This window comes from Somniosus microcephalus, chromosome 8 (genome assembly GCF_052327205.1).
Source record: "Somniosus microcephalus isolate GS21.2 chromosome 8, FLI_Smic_1.0, whole genome shotgun sequence".
NCBI lineage: Eukaryota > Metazoa > Chordata > Chondrichthyes > Squaliformes > Somniosidae > Somniosus > Somniosus microcephalus.
The window spans coordinates 77,033,455-77,056,099 of NC_140994.1; positions in this window are offsets into that span (position 1 = coordinate 77,033,455).

The window sequence follows — 22,645 nt, forward strand, 5'->3', positions numbered from 1 at the left end:
ATGGTCCTTCCACTGAATAGATATTTAATTATATAAAAGAGTGTTGATATTACACTTTAACACTTAAATTGTGCCTTGGGATACTTGTCACAAATGCTAAATGCGTTTAACAACTTGCATTTGTATCGTGTCTTAATATAGAAAAATATCTCAAGGCACTTCACAAGGGTATAAGAAAAAGAATAGATGCTGAGCCAAGAAGGAGAGATTAGGAAGGATGACCAAAAGCTTTCTCAAAGAGGTAGGCTTTAAGGAGGTTTTTTTTAAAAAAAGAGGAAAGGGAGATGAAGAGGCTGAAGGATTTAGGGAAGAAATTTCAGAGCATGGGGCCTAGGTTGCTGAAGTCACATCAACAAATGGTGGCCTAAAGGGGTGGGATGTGTCTAATAGGCCAGAGTCAGAGGTATGGATAGTTTTTTTTTTGGGGGGGGGGGGGGGGGCTGCAGTTTGTAGGCTAGATAAGATTAAAGAGATATGGAAGGTTGGAGCCATGGAGGGGTTTAAAAGGGAACGATACCAGAGTGGTAATGTCACTGGGCTAGTAATCCAGAGGCCTGGACTAATGATCCAGAGACCAGTTCAAATCCCACAGCAGTTGGAGAATTTAAATGCAGTTATCTAAATAAATCTGGAATAAAAAAAACTAGTATCAGTAATGAAACTATCGGATTGTTGTAAAAATCCATCTGGTTCACTAATGTCCTTACCTAGTCTGGCCTATATGTGACTCCAGACCCACAGCAATGTGGTTGACTAATACCTTTGTGGGTGTGACTTCAGCAACCTAGGCCCCCATGCTCTGAAATTTCATCCCAAACTCCTCCATCACCATCACCAGTCGGGAAGGAGTGGCCCTGAAGCCATGAGACTTGGGGTCCGGAGTCCTCAACATTGACTCCGGACCCCAAGTCTCATGGCTTCAGGTCAAGCATGTGCAAGGAAACCATGGGCTGATTACCACCTACTGTAGTGTATGTAACTGTTCTACCTTTAAGAGAACTATTGTATGTAACCGTCCACCTTTAAGAGAACTATTTTAGGTGTGGCACTACTTTATCTTGGCTGCTGTATACTGTAATACCGACGGTGACCACACTGGTATATAAGTGCTGTGTCAGGATTTATTGGGCAGATTCGCCCTGACCTTCGAATAGTAAAGTCCTGTTAAAGTTACTCTTGTAGTCTGTGTATTAATTCGCCATAATACCTACAGACTTTACAGTGGCGACGAGTTCGATCTTACCCTGCGGCAACAATACTTCCGAAGCAGTTAACGAGCGTCGAGAAGAGGCACCCGCCCTCGTCGTTCTGCTGAGAGAAAACTCGAGTCTGCAGAGCAAGGAAGAAGGAAGAATTCAGACACGAAGCCTTCCATCAGCAACAGGCACTGATTGTCCCTTCTGCCACGGTGGTGAGTGAGCCGATCAGCACGAGAAGCAAGTCGGCCACGGTGACTGTGAGTAAAGGGAAAATAAAAAAAAAATAAACAGAGGATAAGGGCGGTGAACTCGACCATGGTCGGGGGAAAGGAGCCGGACAGAAGTCGGGCCCAGAGGCGCTGAGACTGGGGCAGCGTGGAGCACGGAAGCCGCGGTACAAGCGGGCTGGGAGACGTAACGGCGTCGTGAGACAGCTAGACCGCGACCGGCGAAAAAGGCCGGGCAGCTACCGAGGCCACGAGGCGCTGCGACCGGGATCGTAAGGCGCGGGAAGATATAAAAATAAATAAACCACGGTGAACTCAGCCGCAGCCGGGGAGGAAAGCACCGGACTGCGAGAGGGCTGGGAGGCGCGATTGGAAGCCGCTGAGGGAGAGACAGAGCCCGAGCGAGCGGGAGAGACAGAGCCCGAGCGAGGGAGACTGAGCAAGATCCAGCCCAGCGGCTGAAACTGTTCGCCGTCAACGGGTTGTACCCAGCGCCGGTTGCCCTGCCGAGAAAAGGGAACAAGGAACGCACTGAAGCCGACGCGCAGGCTGCGAACCCCGAAAGCCAGCGGTCGTCGCCCGAGGGAAAAGCTTACCCCTCCCGCTGGGGGAAGAAGACAGAAGCGGGAAACCGCCATTTTGAAAGTGGGCGGGGAAAGAAGACAAGCGCGGGAAACCGCCATTTAAAAAAAAAGTTAAAGAAATATTTCGGTGTTGTTTCTCAGGAAGAGTGAAGATGCCTAAGCGTAGTAACATCAACGGTTTTGATTCCGATGTGGAAGATTGGGCCACGTATGTAGAACGCATCGAGATATATTGTAAGGTCAATAAGATAGCAAATTATGACAAAGCTCTAACCTTACTAAACTCAATGGGTGCGAAGACATACGGGTTATTGAAGCATCTTCTATCACCAGCTAAACCGGCGGATCAGTCTTTCGCTAATATTGTTGCTGTCCTGAAGGATCATTTTAACCCCGCACCGCTGATGTTAGCGGAACGATCTAAATTTTACGTGAGAACACAACGAAAAGAGGAAAGCAACGCGGAGTACCTGGTTGAACTGTGTAGGCTAGCAAAATACTGTCAGTTTGGGGTAAATCTGACAGAGGCACTGAGAGACAAGTTCGTGTGCGGGATGTCGAAGGAAGGAACACAAAAACGACTGCTCGAAGAGAACGATCTTACACTTGATAAGGCTGTCCTTATTGCAGCATCGCACGAAGCCGCAGCGAGAGGCATGGCGGAAATGCAGCGGAAGACAGCGGTACTCAGTGTGGATCAAATGACTTCGGGTACAACGAAATGTTATCGTTGTGGGAAGACAACACACGACCAGAACCAATGCTGGTTTAAAAACCAGGAATGTAGAAAATGTGGCAAGCTTGGTCACATAGCTAAGATATGCCGGTCAGGAAAGAAGACCAGCAATAATAAGTCACCGCAGAAGAAGTACAGAAAGGTACATAAGGTGACTGGGAAGAGTCCAGATGAACAGAATTTGGACTCAGACTCCAACAGCAAGGAACTGGGTAGTCTGAGGATTCACAATGTGAGTAAAGAAGCTGACCGACAAACTATCTGGGTCACACTACAGATTGCAAAAGTCCAAGTGAAGATGGAAGTGGACACCGGATCGGCGTTGACGGTCATGAATAAGCAAGATTACAAAAAGTTATTCAAACATATTCCCCTACGGGATACGGAGATAGTATTGCAGACATACACGGGGCACAAAGTATACCCCATCGGAAAGATAAAAGTCAAGGTGAGATACAAGGACAAAGATCACCAAGGGATGGACATGTATGTGCTGCCCAAGGGAGGTCCACCACTTCTGGGACGGGAGTGGATCAGGAAAATAAAGATAGACTGGCATTCACTAAACACAATGACGGTAGATTCCGGAAAGGAAGATGTCAAACCTGAACGGTTGTCCAGAATATTGGATGAAGCTAAAGAGGTATTCCAGCAAGGACTGGGAACACTGAGAGGAATTAAAGCAAAAATCAAGATTGCAGAACATGCAAGCCCAAAATTTTTCAAAGCCAGATCGGTACCTTACGCGATACGACCTGCTGTGGAGGCAGAACTGGAAGAGCTTGAACGTTCAGGGGTACTGTCTAAGGTGAACTGGAGTGAGTGGGCCACGCCCATTGTTCCCGTCATGAAGTCTTCATCAAGTAACAAGCCAGGGGGACCGGGAAAGGTCCGCATCTGCGGAGACTTCAAGATCACAGTTAATCCGGTGCTTCACACGGTACAATACCCGCTCCCGCGGATTGAGGATATCTTTGCTTCATTGTCTGGCGGGAAACACTTCACCAAGATAGACCTGGCACAAGCATACTTACAAATGGAAGTCGAGGAAGAGTCGCGCCAGTATCTCACAATCAACATGCACAGAGGCTTGTATCATTATAATAGGCTGGTTTTTGGAGTAGCTTCGGCTCCAGCAATTTGGCAGAGGGCCATGGAGCAGGTCTTACAGGGTATTCCAAGCACGCAGTGTTACTTGGACGATATCCTGATTACGGGAGAAGACGAGGAGGAACACCTCACAAATTTGAAACTGGTGCTCACCAGGTTGAAGGAATATGGCCTTCGAGTCAATCGCCAGAAATGTGAGTTCTTCCAGAAACGGATCTCGTACTGCGGTCATGTCATTGACCAAGAGGGGCTGCACAAGTCACCTGACAAGATAGAAGCTGTCGTGAAGGCCCCCGCTCCGGAAAATGTATCACAGTTGAGATCGTTTCTGGGATTGATTAATTATTACCACAAGTTTCTGCCAAATCTATCCACGGTGCTGCATCCGCTGAATGCTCTGTTGCGGAAAGAAGTACCATGGAAGTGGAGCGAGGACTGTAAGAAGGCCTTTCGCAGAAGCAAGGCGTTCATTACCTCTGAGGAAGTGTTGGCTCATTTCAACCCAACGTTACCTCTTCGTCTAGCTTGTGATGCTTCCCCTTATGGAATTGGAGCAGTACTTTCACACAAGTTACCAAATGGCTCGGAAAGGCCAGTCGCATTTGCGTCCCGATCATTGACCTCCGCTGAGCGAAATTATGCTCAGATAGATAGGGAGGCCCTCAGCCTTGTGTGGGGAGTAAAGAAATTCAATCATTACCTGCAGGGCAAGAAGTTCACATTACTGACAGACCACCAGCCGTTGGTGTCCATATTCAACCCTAACAAGGCCGTTTCCACTATGACAGCGCAAAGGCTACAGAGGTGGTCCGTGTTACTTGGGGCACACCAATATGACATCGAATACAAAAGGTCCAAACAGCATGGAAACGCTGATGGGTTATCGCGCCTAACGTTGCCAGTAGTAGAAGAGGCGGCTACAGTGGACCCGGTAGAGATGTTCCACTCATCCATAGTGGAATGTCTACCAGTAACAAATTCGATGATCGAAAATGAAACAAGAAATGACCCGACTCTCTCACGAGTCTACGATTTAACAGTGGAGGGATGGCCAGCACATGGCGAACCACTGTTGCCAGCATTCTCGCAAAGAAGAGAACAGCTGTCAGTGTGCCGAGGAACCTTGATGTGTGGATCTAGAGTGGTGATTCCACCCAAACTTCAGCATAAGGTGCTAAAGGAGCTTCACGAGGGGCATCTGGGTGGAGTGAAAATGAAGAACCTAGCAAGAGCGTTTGTGTGGTGGCCAGGTATCGATGGAGACATCGAAGAAATAACCAAGAGCTGTCTAGGATGCCAGAAGGTCCAAAACGCACCACCACAAGCTCCTCTGCATCCATGGGAGTGGCCCTCATCTCCTTGGCAAAGGGTACACGTCGACTTTGCTGGTCCATTTATGGACTCAATGTTTCTAATCGCGGTGGATGCACACTCCAAGTGTCCGGAGGTAATAAAGATGTCCTCCACCACCACGGAAAAAACCATCACAGTATTAAGGACCATATTTGCCAGGAATGGGCTGCCAGAACAGATCTGTTCTGATAATGGACCGCAATTTGTGTCCGAAGAATTCAGGAAGTTCTTAAAAAGGAATGGGGTCAAGCACTACACGTCAGCCCCATACCATCCCGCCACCAATGGATTAGCTGAAAGGTTTGTCCAGACCTTCAAGAAGGCCATAAAGGCCATGGGTAATGAAGACATCAACCTACAACAGAAGGTAGATAACTTCTTGTTGGCGTACAGGAATGCAACACATGCGTCACAAACCAAACTCCCGCCATGACGTTTTTCAATAGAAGACTAAGATGCCGGCTGGATTTGATTAAGCCAAACGTCAGAAGGGACGTAGAGAACCGGCAATTTCAGGGCATGAATGAAAGGCCAACTAGATCCTTTCAGATAGGTCAACAAGTTTTGGCCCGGGACTACCGTACCGAGAAATGGCAGCCTGGAACTATTGGGAAAAGGCTAGGGCCGCTGATGTATACCGTGGACATTGGTGACAGCATAATAAGGCGCCATGTTGACCAGATCATAGGGTCATCCACAAAGGACCAACCTACTCCACAACCTTACACGGCTAATGTTGAAGCAGAGATACCCAGAGCACCTACCTCCGATCTGGTAATACTGGAATCAGATGAACCTGACACTGTCCTTCAAGCCGAATCGACCTTGCCAGAAGAACCTACTACCCCGCCGAAAACTACTACACCACCGAGGCGTTATCCGGACAGAGTCAGGAAGCCTCCAGAGAGACTGAATCTGTGAACTGTTTTGCATAAGTTGTATATATGTTATGATGTTATGTTAATGGGGAATAAGTATGTTGTAAGCTAAAAAGGGAGGATTGTAGTGTATGTAACTGTTCTACCTTTAAGAGAACTATTGTATGTAACCGTCCACCTTTAAGAGAACTATTTTAGGTGTGGCACTACTTTATCTTGGCTGCTGTATACTGTAATACCGACGGTGACCACACTGGTATATAAGTGCTGTGTCAGGATTTATTGGGCAGATTCGCCCTGACCTTCGAATAGTAAAGTCCTGTTAAAGTTACTCTTGTAGTCTGTGTATTAATTCGCCATAATACCTACAGACTTTACACCTACCACCTTCTCTCAGCTGATGAATCAGTACTCCTCCATGTTGAACACCACTTGGAAGAAGTACTGAGATTAGCAAGGGCACAGAATTTACTTCAATATCTATCACCAAGAGTGGCTCGGTAGCACCACTACTGACCGAGCTGGCCAAGTCCTGAAGGACATAGCTGCCAGCTTGGGCCTGCGACAGGTAGTGAGAGAACCAACAGGAGGGAAAAACCTACTTGGCCTTGTCCTGACCAGTCTTCCTGTTGCAGATACATCTGTCCATGACAGTATTAGTAGCAGTGACCACCGCATAGTCTTTGTGGAGATGAGGTCCTGTCTTCACACTGAGGACACCCTCCATTTTATTGTGTGGCACTACCACTGTGCTAAATGGCATAGATTCAGAACAGATCTAGCAGCTCGAAACTGGGCATCCATGAGGTGCTGTGCGCCATCAGCAGCAGCAGAATTGTATTCCACCACAATCTGTAACCTCATGGCCCGGCATATCCCTCACTCTACCATTACCATCAAGCCAAGGGACCAACCCTGGTTCAATAAGGAGTGTGGAAGAGCATGCCAGGAGCAGCACCAGGCATACCTAAAAATGAGGTGCCAACCTGGGGAAGCTGCAACACAGGATTACATGGATGCTAAAAAGTGGAGTAACATGCCAAAGACAGGGCTAAGTGATCCCACAATCAACAGATCAGATCAAAGCTCTGCAGTCCTGCCATATCCAGTCGTGAATGGTGGTGGACCATTAAACAACTAATGGGAAGAGGAGGCTCCACGAATATCCCCATCCTCAATAATGGTGGAGCCCAGCACGTGCATGCAAAAGTCAAGGCTGAAGCGTTTGCAACCATCTTCAGCCAGAAGAGCCGAGTGGAAGATCCATATCGGCCTACTCCCCAGGTCCCCACCAACACAGAAGCCAGTCTTCAGCCAATTCAATTCACTCCACATGATGTCAAGAAACGGCTGAGCAAAGGCTATGGGCTCCGACAATATCCCGGCTATTGTGCTGAAGACTTGTGCTCCAGAACTAGCCGTGCCTCTAGCCAAACTGTTCCAGTACAGCTACAACACTGGCATCTATCCAACAATGTGGAAAACTGCCCAGGTATGTCCTGTCCACGAAAAGCAGGGCAAATCCAATCCGGCCAATTAACACCCCATCAGTCTACTCTCAATCATCAGCAAAGTGTTGGAAAGTGTCATCGACAGTGCTATCATGCAGCACCTGCTCACTGATGCCCAGTTTGGGTTCCGCCAAAACCACTCGGCTCCCGACCTCATTACAGCCTTGGTCGAAACATGACAAAGGAGCTGAATTCCAGAGATGAGGAGAGAGTGACTGCCCTTGACTGCATTTGACCGAGTGTGGCATCAAGGAACCCTAGTAAAACTGAAGTCAATGGGAATCGGGGGGGGGGGAAAAACACTCCACTGGCTGGAGTCATACCTAGCACAAAGGAAGATGGTTGCGGTGGTTGCAGGTCAATCATCACAGCCCCAGGACATCGCTGCAGGAGTTCCTCAGGGCAGTGTCCTCAGCCCAACCATCTTCAGCTGCTTCATCAATGACCTTCCCTCCAACGTAAGGTCAGAAATGGGGATGTTCGCTGATGACTGCACAGTGTTCAGTGCCATTCACAACTCCTCAGATAATGAAGGAGTCCATGCCCGCATGCAACAAGACCTGGATGACGTTCAGGCTTGGGCTGATAAGTGGCAGGTAACATTTGTGCCACAGAAATGCCAGGCAATGACTATCTCCAACAAGCGAGAGTCTAACCACCGCCCCTTGACATTGAACAGCATTACCAGCGCCGAATCCCCCACCATCAACGTCCTGGGGGTCACTATTGACCAGAAACTTAACTGGACCAGTCACATAAATACTGGGCAACAAGAGCAGGTCAGAGGCTAGGTATTCTCTGGCGAGTGTCTCACCTCCTGACTCCCCAAAGCATTTCCACCATCTACAAGGCACAAGTCAGGAGTGTGATGTAATATTCTCCACTTGCCTGGATGAGTGCACCTCCAACAACACTCAGGAAACTCAACACCATCCAGGACAAAGCAGCCCACTTGATTAGCACCCCATCCGCCACCTTAAACATTCACCCCCTCCACCACCAGTGTACCGTGGCTGCAGCATGTACCATCTATAAGATGCACTGCAGCAACTCACCAAGGCTTGTTCGGCAGCACCTCCCAAACCCGTGACCTCTTCCACTTAGAAGGACAAGGGCAGCAGACGCATGGGAACACCACCACCTCCAAGTTCCCCTCCAAGTCACACACCATCCTGACTTAGAAGTATATCGCTGATCCTTCATCGTCGCTGGGTCAAAATCCTAGAACTCCCTACCTAACAGCACTGTGGGAGTACCTTCATCACACGGACTGCAGCCGTTCAAGGCGGCGGCTCACCACCATCTTCTCGAGGGCAATTAGGGATGGGCACTAAATGCTGGCCTTGCCAGCGACGCCCACATCCCATAAAAACAAATAAAAAAAATCTAAAGGATGAGAATTTTAAATTGGAAGCCAATGTGGGTCAATGAGAAAAGGGGCAGCAGAGGAGCAAGACTTGGTGCAGGATAGGATACAGGCAACAGTTTTAAAATTCCATGCTCTGCAATTTCAGTGAGGATAACCCATTAATTTTGCAACATAATTTCAAAGCCTATGAATTCTCAAGGTCCAATTACAGTACAAGGAGACTCATGATAATTTGATCAGATTTTCTTCAATTTCAGTGACTTGCCAAAACGGACTTCAGCCAGCTGCCAGCAGAAAAAAACCTGGATTCTTATTTTAGGTTGAGGGAGGTAGACAAGGCAGTCACCTGCTGCAGAATTAACCATGGCTTTCAGATAAATCGATATCACTGACCAACTGTCTAGCCAGAAAACCACCTGATTAAAAAGTAATGACCTAGTTGATGCTGCACCTTTTTACTGTAAAATGAATGCCAAAGCATCCAATATGGCAGATGCTGTGTGCAAGCACATTCTGTGCTGGAAGTGAGGCATCCACTATATTGCTAAAAGCTGAGAGAGACATCCAGAACCTATGCATGTTACTGTAGCTGTGAAGCAATGGGAAGACCCAAAGAGGTCAGTTAACTAAAATAGTCATATTATTGAGAAGATCTCTGGCCATCATTAGAGATGGTCTCTTTTGCCTTCATTCAAAGTTGGTAAAATATTCATTGTGTTTTAATTAAATCATGAAAGGTTTATTGTCGGTCAAACAGACTTAAGTGAGGTGACAGAGGTCCCTCACTCCTAGATGCAGTGAGTGGTTGGGTTGGCAGGCAGCAGCTGAAAATTGACTGCAATTTTGAAATTCTGAACCAGCTTAGCTTTGAACAGCTTAGCTGGTGAATTGAGCCTACATCAAAAATGGTAGTAAGTTGCTTGTTTCGTTATGAAAAACAATAAATGTAGGAAAATTGATTGCTCTCGCTGTGGGAACTGTATATTATTCACTCATGTACTTTATGTAAAACTAGCTGGGGAGCCCCGCGTTGTGAGGGCAATTTTGGGGCGCGAGGGCAATTTTGGGGCGTTTGGTCTCCCTGCCCCTGTGTGTCCCCCCTCTCCCTGTCATGTCCTCTCCCTGTCCTATCCCTCCCTCCCCTCTCTCCCTCCCCTCCCCTCTCTCCCTCCCTCCCCTCTCTCCCTCCCTCCCCTCCCCCCCCACCCCACCCCTCCCCCGCTCCCCTCTGTCCCTCTCTCCGGCCCCTCCCCCTGCCTAGCGAGCCCCGCGTTGCGAGGGCAATTTTGGGGCGCGAGGGCAATTTTGGGGCGTTTGGTCTCCCTGCCCCTGTGTGTCCCCCCTCTCCCTGTCATGTCCTCTCCCTGTCCTATCCCTCCCTCCCCTCTCTCCCTCCCCTCTCTCCCTCCCCTCCCCTCCCCCACTCCCCTCTGTCCCTCTCTCCGGCCCCTCCCCCTGCCTAGCGCCTGAGGTCCGGTGCCGTTGCTGAGGTCCCCCTCGTATCGCGCGGCTGATGGACGGCGGCTGCGTGCGGGCGGGCGGCGCATGCGCGGTCAGTGCGGGCGGCGCATGCGCGGTCAGTGCGGGCGGCGCATGCGCGGTCAGTGCGGGCGGCCCGCGGGAGCCGGCAAGGCCGTTAGTGAGCGGGAAACTTCGGGCGGCGCGCCCGCGCTCCGTCCACGACACCTGAGAGGGGGAAGTAGAGAGAGACAGAGAGGGAAGAGGAGAGAGGGAAGAGGAGAAGGAGAGAGAGGGAAGAGGAGAAGGAGAGAGAGAGAGAAATTTTTTCAGCTTCAGGCCCCGAGTCCCCCCTGCGCAAGGGTGAGGAGGGGGGGGGGTTGCTAAACACAATATAAAACTCAAATAAATTGTTAATTAATTGCCTAACACATAATTGAAATATTTACCTTAGTTCCCTAACACACAGAAAGTGTGGGGGAAAAAATCGTGGAAAATCAAGATGGCGGCCACTCACCTCGGTTCAGAAGGATAAGGCCCGCCCACACACGCACCAATTGGTCGACCGGTCAGGTCACCGAAGCGTAGGATTGGTCAATCGTCGAGTCACTCGACACTCAACTGTAGGAAGACCTCGACGTCATACGGTCGCTAATGAGATGCTAATGAGCGGAACGCTGAACGTTTTTGGGATACCGCGGGCGGGATTTTTGTCCGGCCGAAACGTAAATACGCCTATGACCGGTCCGGAATCGCAAGCTTTCTTTTGAGGCGACGCGCGCGTCGGTACGCTCTGTAACTTCCAAACGTATAGAGACCAGGCGGACAGACAGACAGAAGAGCCGCTTTATATATATAGATATATAAATAAACCAGCTGTTGGTTTGGCATTCTGCCAATAGTCCACCTTCCATAAAGACAGGAGAATTCATGCAGTGGGACGTGCTACATTTTACTAGCCGGAATACAGAGCAAAAGTTCTCTAAAATTACAAAGAGACATTGATAGATTAATTGAGTGGGCAAAACTGTGGCAGATGGATTTCAAAACACTGTTGGCAGCGGAGGCAGTGTGGACCTGACCGGGGACTGGAGCAGAGGCAAGAAATAAAGAGCACGGTCGGAGAGGGGCCCAATCTCACTGTGAGCAGCGGAGGAGGAGCAGACCTGACTGGGGACCGGAGCAGAGAGAGAAAAAAAAAATCAAGGAGCGACATCACGGGACAGCAGGTAAGTGATTGGTTGGCGAGTGTTAGAGCGTTTTTTTGTCTCTAAGCTAGTGCAGTGTTTTAAACTAAGAGTTGGGGAACAATAACTGTTACTTTATTAAATTAATAACTTAACTAGATAAACTAATTAATTAATAACTCTAAATAATCACTTGATTAAAAATGTTAACTAATTTAAATAAGCATATAAATAACAAATTCTGGAGATGGCAGGGCAGGCTATGTGTCGGGACTGTAGTATGTGGGAGTTTGTGGACAGCGAGACTGTCCCAGATTCCCACATCTGCAGGAAATGTTTCTGCCTTCAGTCACTCCAGCTCAGAGTCATTGCGCTGGAGTGAGAGTTAGAGACACTCCAAAACATGGCCTACATCCTAGGGTCTTGAGAGAAGTGGCGGTAGGGATTGTGGATGCATTGGTGATTATTTTCCAGAACTCCCTGGACTCAGGAAAGGTCCCGGCAGATTGGAAAACTGCTAATGTAACACCCTTATTTAAGAAGGGAAGTAGACAAAAAGCTGGAAACTATAGACCAGTTAGCCTAACATCTGTGGTTGGCAAAATGTTGGAGTCCATTATTAAGGAAACAGTAACAGAGCATTTGGATAAACATAATTTAATAGGACAGAGTCAGCATGGTTTTATGAAGGGGAAGTCATGTTTGACAAATTTGCTCGAATTCTTTGAGGATGTAACATACAGGGTGGATAAAGGGGAACCAGTGGATGTGGTGTATTTGGACTTCCAAAAGGCATTTGACAAGGTTCCACACAAAAGATTACTGATCAAGATAAGAAATCACGGGATTGGGGGTAATATACTGGCATGGGTGGAAGATTGGCTGTCTAACAGAAAACAAAGAGTTGGGATAAATGGTTCATTCTCGGGCTGGCAATCAGTAACTAGTGGTGTTCCGCAGGGGTCAGTGCTGGGACCCCAACTCTTTACAATCTATATTAATGATTTGGAGGAAGGGACCGAGTGCAACATATCCAAGTTTGCCGACGATACAAAGATGGGAGGGAAAGCAGTGAGTGAGGAGGACATAAAAAACCTGCAAAAGGACATAGACAGGCTAAGTGAGTGGGCAGAGATTTGGCAGATGCAATATAATGTTGGAAAGTGTGAGGTTATGCACTTTGGCAGAAAAAATCAAAGAGCAAGTTATTATCTAAATGGAGAGAAACTGCAAAGTGCTACAGTACAAAGGGATCTGGGGGTCCTGGTGCATGAAACACAAAAAGTTAGTATGCAGGTGCAGCAGGTGATCAGGAAGGCCAATGGAATCTTGGCTTTTATTGCAAGGGGGATGGAGTATAAAAACAGGGACGTCTTGCTGCAGTTATACAGGGTATTGGTGAGGCCACACCTGGAATACTGCGTGCAGTTTTGGTTTCCATATTTAAGAAAAGATATACTTGCTCTCGAGGCGGTTCAGAGAAGGTTCACTCGGTTGATGTATGAGGAAAGGTTGAGTAGGTTGGGACTCTACTCATTGGAGTTCAGAAGAATGAGAGGCGATCTTATCGAAACATATAAGATTGTGAGGGGGCTTGATCGGGTGGATGCGGGGAGGATGTTTCCACTGATGGGTGAGACTAGAACTAGGGGGCATAATCTAAGAATAAGGGGCTGCCCTTTCAAAACTGAGATGAGGAGAAACTTCTTTACTCAGAGGGTAGTAAATCTATGGAATTTGCCACCCCAGAGAGCTGCGGAAGCTGCAACATTAAATAAATTTAAAATGGAGATAGACAGTTTCCTAGCAGATAAGGGAATTAGGGGTTATGGGGAGAGGGCAGGGAAGTGGACGCGAGTCTAGATTTGGATCAGCCATGATCCTATTGAATGGCGGAGCAGGCCCAAGGGGCCGTATGGCCTACTCCTGCTCCTACTTCTTATGTATAAGGGAGGGGGCGGAATTTCTGGATAGTTTTATCCAGAATGCAGTCATGCCCCAGATGAAAGCACAGGTTCAGGAAAGTGAGGGAGACAGGTAGTGGGAACTTAGGAGAGGTTGAGAAGGAAGTCCCACAGACACTGGTCCTGTCCAACAGGTATGATGTAAATCGCTACCTGTGGAGACAAGGAGAAAAACCGCGGGGAAGGCAGCCACAATGCAGACCAAGGCACCGTGGCTCAGAAGCTGTCCAAGGGAGGGGGGCGGGGGCCAAGCAGAATAGAAATGTGGTAGTGCTAGAGGATTCTATAATTAGGGGGATAGATAGTCTCCTCTGCAGCCAAGAATGAGAATCCCGAAGGGTGTGTTGCCTACCCGGTGCCAGGGTAAAGGATATCTCAAGGCGGCTGGAGAGGAATTTAGAGAGGGAGTAAATCCAGTTGTGGTTGTCCATGTCGGAACAAATGACATAGGTAGGAACAGGGAAGAGGTCCTGCTGAAGGAGCATCAGGAGTTAGGAGCTAAATTAAAAAGCGGGACCTCGAGGATAATAGTCTCTGGATTATTGCCCGAGCCACGTGCAAATTAGCATAGAATTAGTCAGATCAGGGCTGGTGTGGGAAAGAGGGGTTCCTTTTCATGGGACAGTGGCACCAGTACTGGGACAGGAAGGAGCTGTACTGATGGGACGGGCTCCACCTGAACTGGGATGGGACCCGTGCTAACATCAGTAGTAGGGAAAAATGCTAGAGTCTATTATAAAGGATGTGATAACAAGACACTTAGAAAATATCAACGGGATTAGACAAAATCAACATGGATTTATTGAAGGGAAATCGTGTTTGACAAGTCTACTGGAGTTTTTTGAGGATGTAACTGGTAGAATAGATAAGGGAGAGTCAGTGGATGTGGTGTATTTGGATTTTCAGAAGGCCTTTGATAAAGTCCCACATAAGTACCACATAAGAGGTTATTGTGCAAAATTAAAGCACATGAGATTGGGGGTAATATACTGGCATGGATTGAAAATTGGTTAACAGACAGAAAACAGAGAGTAGGAATAAATGGGTCTTTTTTGGGGTGGCAGGCGGTGACTAGTGGGGTACCGCAGGGATCAGGGCTTGGGCCCCAGCTATTCACAATGTATATCAATGATTTGGATGAGGGAACCAAATGTAGTATTTCCAAGTTTGCTGACGACACAAAACTCGGTGGAGTTGTGAGGAGGATGCAAAGAGGCTTCAAGGTGATTAGACACATTGGGCTGGATTTTCATTCAGGGACGAGTTGGTGTCGTGAAATCCGCATTTCGTGTTATCCACACGAATATAAATCGACGTGGGAGGTTGATGCTATTTTAACTTAATTGTCCAGTTGAGTTCCAGCGTGTGGGAACCCATGGCAAATTAGTTTTTCCAGTCAGAAAGTCGCATCTTATGATGTCATCATTGCTGCTGCATTTAAGGTCTGCAACAAGCCTTGCTTCTTCTGCAGGCTGCCAACCTTTTGGCATTTACTGTTAGAGGAACCTGGAGTCACAATGGCCAGCGACAGACCTAGGGCTGCTCCCAGGTTCGACGACGTTGCCCTGCAGGCTCTGGTTGAGGGAGCTGGATCTCATAAGGTGGTGCTCTTCCCTTCATCAGGGAGGAAGAAGCCTCCCCAGCAGACCAAGGCTGTGTGGCTGCAAGTGGCAGAGGAGGTCAACTCCTTAACGGTAACCCGCAGAACCTGGATACAGTGCAGGAAGAGATTTCATGACCTTGTGCGTACTGGAAAAGTGAGTATGCATTTCCCATCACCCTCAATCTGATCCCCATTGCCTTTCCTCACCAGCATTCAGCTTTAGCAATCTCTTCCTCCACATCCCACTTGACACTGACATCCATGCACCCTTATCCATTCCCTTTCTCTCTATGCTCACATTCACCTAACTATTCGACAATGCAGCCCTCACACTCCCTATCACTGTGATGCTATGAAAACAACTGACAAGACACAGGGAGGGCCCTTGGTCTTGCCACCTCACTCCATCTTTGTCTCCTTCTAAGCATCTATGCTACGGAATCTCTACACTCACTCCTTCATTCTCACTCAAACTCCACTCGTCTCCCTCATTGCAGGAAAAGAGAGTTCACAATAAAAGGGAAAGAGCCAGGACAGGAGGAGGTAATAATCTCAGGATTGCGACCAGTGCCACGTGCTAGTCAGAGTAGAAATAGAAGGATACTTCAGATGAATACGTGGCTAGAGGAATGGTGCCAGGGGGAGGGATTCAAGTTCCTGGGACATTGGAACCGGTTCTGGAGGAGGTGGGACCAGTTCAAACCGGACAGTCTGCACCTGGGCAGGGCTGGAACCGATGTCCTAGGGGGAGTGTTTCCTAGTGCTGTGGGGGAGGGTTTAAACTAAAATGGAAGGGGGTTGGAAACCTGAGCAGGGAGACAGAGGAAAGGGAAACAAGGATAAAAGCAAAAGATAGGAAGGAGAAAAACAAAAGTGGCAGTCAGAGAAATCAACGGTTTAAATCAAACGTGGCCACAGTAAATAAAAATTCTAATAGGTCTAAGAGCATTAAAAAAACAAGCCTGAAGGCTTTGTGTCTTAATGCGAGGAGCATTTGTAATAAGGTGGATGAATTGGCTGCGTAAATAGAGGAAAACGAATATTATTTGGTTGGGATTACGGAAACGTGGCTCAAGGATGGCCAAGACTGGGAACTCAACATCCAGGGGTATTCGATATTCAGGAAAGATAGGCAAAAAGGAAAGGGAGGAGGGGTAGCATTACTTATTAACGAAGGGACTAACACAATTGTAATGAAGGATATTAGCTCTGATGATGTGGAATCTGTATGGGTAGAATTGAGAAATACTAAGGAGAAAAAAACATTAGTGGGAGTGGTATATAGACCTCCAAACAGTAATGCGGAGGTTGGGGATGGCATTAAAAGGGAAATTAAAGAAGCATGCAATAAGGGCACAGCAGTCAGCATGGGTGACTTTCATCTACATATAGATGGGGCTAACCAAATTAGTAACAATACTGTGGAGGAGGAATTCCTGGCGTGTTTACGGGATGGTTTCCTGGACCAATATGTCGAGGGACCAACCAGAGATCAGGCCATCTTAGACTGGGTATTATGTAATGAGAAAGGATTAATTAGCAATCTTGTTGTACGAGGCCCCTTGGGTCGGAGCGATCATAATATGATTGAATTCTTCATTAAGACGGAGAATGAAGTCGTTGACTCAGAAACTAGGGTCCTCAATTTAAATAAAGGAAACTACGATGGTCTGAGGAGCGAGTTGGGTAGGATTGATTGGGGAATGGCACTCAAAGGGTTGAAGGTGGATAGGCAATGGCAAACATTCAAAGACCGAATGGATGAGCTACAGAATTTGTTCATGCCAGTTTGGCATAAAAATAAAACAAAAAAAGTGACTCAACCATGGCTAACAAGGGAAATTAGGGATAGCATAAGATCCAAGGAAAGGACATATAAATTGGCCAGAAAAAGCAATAATCCTGAGGATTGGGAGCAGTTTAGGATTCAACAAAGGAGGACAAAGGGATTAATTAAGAAAGGGAAAATAGAATATGAGAGTAAGCTTGCAGCAAACATAAAAACTGACTGTAAAAGCTTTTATAGATATGTGAAGAGAAAAAGATTGGTGAAGTCAAGCATAGGTCCCTTGCAGTCAGAATCGGGGGAATTTATAATGGGGAACAAAGAAATGGCAGACCAACTAAATACATATTTTGGTTCTGTCTTCACAAAGGAGGACACAAATAACCTCCCAGAAATACCGCGGAACATAGGGTCTGATGAAAGGGTGGAACTGAAAGAAATCAGTATTTGTAGGGAAATGGTGTTAGGAAAATTGATGGGACTGAAGGCCGATAAATCCCCAGGGCCTGATAATCTACATCCCAGGGTACTTAAGGAAGTGGCCCTAGAAATAGTAGATGCATTGCTGGTCATCTTCCAGAACTCGATAGAATCTGGAACAGTACCCATAGATTGGAGGGTAGCTAATGTTACCCCACTATTCAAAAAAGGTGGCAGAGAAAAAGCGGGGAATTATAGACCGGTAAGCCTGACATCGGTAGTGGGGAAAATGCTAGAGACCATTATAAAATATGTAATATCAGAGCACTTGGAAAGCAGTGACAGGATCGGACAAAGTCAACATGGATTTACAAAAGGTAAATCATGCTTGACTAATCTACTGGAATTTTTTGAGGATGTAACTGGTAAAATAGATAAGGGAGAACCAGTGGATGTGGTGTATTTGGACTTTCAGAAGGCTTTCGATAAGGTCCCACATAAGGGATTAACATGCAAAATTAAGGCACATGGGATTGGGGCAAGGTATTGACTTGGATAGAGAACTGGTTGGCGGACGGAAAGCAAAGAGTTGGAATAAACGGGTCGTTTTCCGAGTGGCAGGCAGTGACTAGTGGGGTACCGCAAGGATCGGTCCTAGGACCCCAGCTGTTCACAATATATATTAATGATCTGGACGAGGGAATTGGATGTAATATCTCCAAATTTGCAGACGACACAAAGCTGTGAGGAGGATGTCATGAAACTCCAGTACGATTTGGACAGGTTACGTGATTGGGCAAAAACATGGCAAATGCAAAAACATGGCAAATGCATTATAATGTGGATAAATGTGAGGTTATCCACTTTGGTGGCAAAAATAGGAAGGCAGATTATTTGAATGGCAATAGATTGGGAGAAGGGGAAGTGCAAAGAGACCTGGGTGTTCTTGTGCACCAGTCGCAGAAGGTAAGCATGCAGGTGCAGCAGGCGGTTAAGAAAGCAAATGGTATGTTGGCCTTCGTAGCAAGAGGGTTCGAATACAGGAACAAGGATGTCTTGCTACAGTTGTACAGGGCCTTGGTGAGACCGCACCTTGAGTACTGTGTGCAGTTTTGGTCGCCTTATCTGAGGAAGGACGTTCTTGCCATAGAAGGAGTGCAGCGAAGATTCACCAGGCTGATACCTGGGATGGCAGGAATGACGTATGAGGAGAGATTGTGTCGATTGGGCTTATACTCACTGGAGTTTAGAAGATTGAGAGGGGATCTCATCGAAACCTATAAAATTCTGTCAGGCCTGGACAGACTAGATGCTGGAAGGATGTTCCCGATGGCCGGGGAGTCCAGAACCAGGAGTCATAGTCTAAGGATAAGGGGTAGGACATTTAGGACTGAAATGAGGAGGAATTTCTTCACCCAGAGAGTGGTGAACCTGTGGAATTCTCTGCCACAGAGGGCGCTGGAGGCCAGTTCATTAAATATATTCAAAAAAGAGTCGGATATATTTCTTAAGGCTAAAGGGATCAAGGGATATGGGAGGAAGGCAGGGACAGGGTACTGAATTTGGATGATCAGCCATGATCTCATTGAATGGCGGAGCAGGCTCGAAGGGCCGAATGGCCTACTCCTGCTCCTCTCTTCTGTGTTTCTATGTTTCAGTAGCCCAACTCACCCCCTGGGAGGAGGCGGTCCTGGGAATCGTCGGAGTGGAAGATGATGCGCAAGTGGGGGACGGACAGACGGTTGCATCACAGCAAGCTGGTGACAGAATAGTTTTACATCTCTCTCATTGACATTGCATGAGTCGCTGATAATGATTCTGAAGCTCTAACAGATGGACTTATGATCATCTGCAATATGCAATATGCATGTAACCTTGACCTCAAATCTCTAACTCTTTCCTTTACTCCCCCACAGGACCATCGAGAGCCCCCGTCCCCACTATCCAGGAGCAAGAGCCGGAGCTTCCAGACTCCTCCGAGGAAGCTGCAACCTATGAGGGCGCAGCATCAGCAGAATTCACCACACCCAGCACCAGCGCAGACACTCACACCTCGGTAGGACCTTCGGGACATGGAGTAGTGTTGTCACCTGGTGTATCACAGGTCACAAGTGAGCATCAGCAGATTGTGGAGACAGGGACAGCAGTGGAGAGTCCTCGTCGGAGGGCGCAGGACTCTGCTAGCTCGGCTCAGCTGCATGTCGACCCTCTGCCTCTGGGTCCACCCACAAGATCAGCGGTGCTGGAACTCCAGGGACAGATGCAGGAGTCTCTGGCAGGTTTTGTCTCCAGAGTCGCTGCAAGTGTGGAGCGAATGGAGGAGTCCATAGCGAACATGAGCAGAGCCTTTGTGGAGTCATTGGCGCATGAACGCATCACCATGGAAAGGATGGCAACCTCCATGGAGGTGATAAGTCGCCAGAGTGCAGAAAACATGGTGAGTGCTCAGAATAGAATGACATCTCTGGAGGAGCGATGGGCATCTTTTGAGCAGAAAAACCAGACCTTTATGGAAGTCCTTCTGAGTAGGACTGCCAGTGCAGATATGGGTCCCCATGGCCCCCCTGATGTGCAGCAAGGTGCTCTCAAGCCACTTGCAAACGCTGACGTGGACCTGACCCATGAGAGGGATGATGGTGGCAGAGAACAAGGAAGTGGGGACTCCTCTCCAAGCACTCACACTTCCATGCCACTGCAGAGCCCTCGGTCAGAGTCCCACCAGTGTCCACACCCAGCAGAGATCAGCGTCTCAACCCCTGCACAGCCGCAGGAACAGCAGACTGTTGACGAGCCCTCACAGGTTTGCAACCCCAGAGGATGCCCGCCAAAGGTGTCGAGACAGGAGCAGCAGGAAAGTGAGCAAGGGGCCTCCACATCTGCTGAAACCACAGGGGAAGCACCACATAGAAGCACGCGTAAGAGAAAGATACTGCACAAATAGTCACAAGGGTTGTCACTTGGCTTTTTCATATAAAACATCAAATTTCACCCATCAGATCAATAATGTTAATAAAAAATCTGATGGCTACTGCTGTAGTTGTGGTGTGTGTCATTTCGCAAATGGGACTTTCACATTGAGGGCTTAGGCTTACTTGGAATTGTCATTATGGTGGTCAAATTGCTAGGAGTCAGCTGGTTCTTGGCCATTGTCGATGCTCAGGTAAGAAGATGCGAAGCAAAAGTCCTTGAGTGGCTAGGCTAAGCAAATCTGGCAAAGATGAGTGCGTTCCTTGCATCCCGGGCAGTTATGTTCTTGCGTACTGCTGCCGCTGGTTGATGGGCTTCTGCAAGATGTTTGTTTTCGCTCTCCTCCTCCTCCTCATCTGAGGAGGATAAGTGAGGAGCCATTTGGTCCTCAGGAATCTGCAAGCCACGACGCTGTACCATGTTGTGAAATTCAGAGCAAACCATGACGATTCTGGAGACCCTGGCTGCTGAGTACTGAAGGGCTCCACCTGATCTATCCAGGCATCTGAAGCGCATCTTCAGCAAACCGACGGTTTGCTCGATAATGGATCTGGTGGACATGTGGCTGGAGTTGTAGTGCTCCTCAGCTTCGTTGGCTGGCCTCCTCAACGGCGTCATTAGCCACGTCCTCGGGGGATAGCCCTTGTCTCCAAGTAGCCATCCGTTAAGTTGGTCTGGCGGATGGAAGAGCGGAGGCACACTAGCCTGGCGCAGTATGAAGGAGCCATGGCAACTGCCAGGGTACTTGGCACAAACATGCAAAATTTCCTTCTTGTGGTCACACACCAGCTGAACGTTAAGGGAGTGGAAGCCCTTGCAGTTGACAAAAATACCTGGATTGCGATGGGGTGCCTTAAGGGCCACATGTGTGCAGTCAACGACACCCTGCACCCTTGGAAAGCCTGCCAGATTAGCTAATCCAATTGCACGCGCCGTGACACTTGCTTGATCCTTAGTGAAATGGATGTGATTGTGCACGATGGCAAAGAGGGCATCGGTTACCTGCATGATGAAAGTGTGTGTGGCCGCCTGGGAGATGCCGCTGATGTCTGCTGCTGATCCCTGGAATGAGCCTGAGGCAAAAAAAGTTGAGTGCGGTGGTGACTTTGACGGCCACTGGTAAGGGTTGTCCACCTGGTCCTCTGGGCTGCAGGTCTTGTTGCAGCATTGCGCAGATGTCACCCACTAACTCTCGTGCAAGTCGGAGCCGCCTTTGGCGCTGCTGCTCAGAAATGTTGATGTAGCTGACCCCGAGTCTGTAGACCCTGTTTGGGGGGTATCTCCTGCGCCGACGGGCTTCCATGGGCTGGCCCCTTCTGGCCTGTGCAGCTTCAGGTGGGTGAGCAGCAGCTTGGCGCGCCTGTTGGTGCTGCTGTTGTTGGTGTTCCTGGTTCTGCTGGTGCCGCAGCTGGTCTTGTTCCTCATCTAATGCCCAGAAGGGAAGGAAATAAATGGCTCCCATGCTTCTGGTATATGCCTCAGTTGAGGAAGCGCTGAGTGAAGGTGGCGAGAGGGGTTTCCCAGGAGGTCACACTGGAGATTGGTGTCAGGCTCCAAACTTCCACAGCTGTGGTTATGCCTTCTAAAAGTTCCCCCAGACCTGAGACAACTAAGTCCTGCCACCTGCAAATGATGGCTGATCAAATCTCCTCTTTAATATTTGAGCTGCAGCTGATAGTCAGCAATCCAATTGTGCTCCCGTCAGGTTTCACCGTCGTGTTTCAGAACAGGCATGTTTCACATGGGAAAGGGGTTAAACTCACAAAGGCCTTTTAAAATGGCATTATAGAGCCAATTTAGTGGTTGTTAAGGGCCTTAACGGCCTATCCCGCCTCTTGGAGGCGGGACGGAGACAGGACCGCTCGACACAAATTATTTTAAATTGTTTGGAGGCCGACTTGGGCCCGCCTGCCAGCTTATGCAATTTTAACCCCCCACATGCCTCCAATCCCGCCTCCACGGCCCAATGAAAACCCTGCCCGTTGAGTGAGTGGGCAAATACATGGCAGATGCAGTATAACGTGGATAAATGTAAAGTTATCCACTTCGATAGGAAAAACAGAAAGGCACAGTATCATTTAAATGGTGATAGATTGGGAAATGTTGATGCACAAAGGGACCTGGGTGTCCTTGTACACCAGTCACTGAAAGCAAACATGCAGTTGCAGCAAGCAGTTAGGAAGGCAAATGGTATGTTGGCCTTCATTGCAAGAGGATTTGAGTACAGGAGCAAGGATGTCTTACTACAGTTATACAGGGCCTTGGTGAAACCACAGCTGGAGTATTGTGTGCA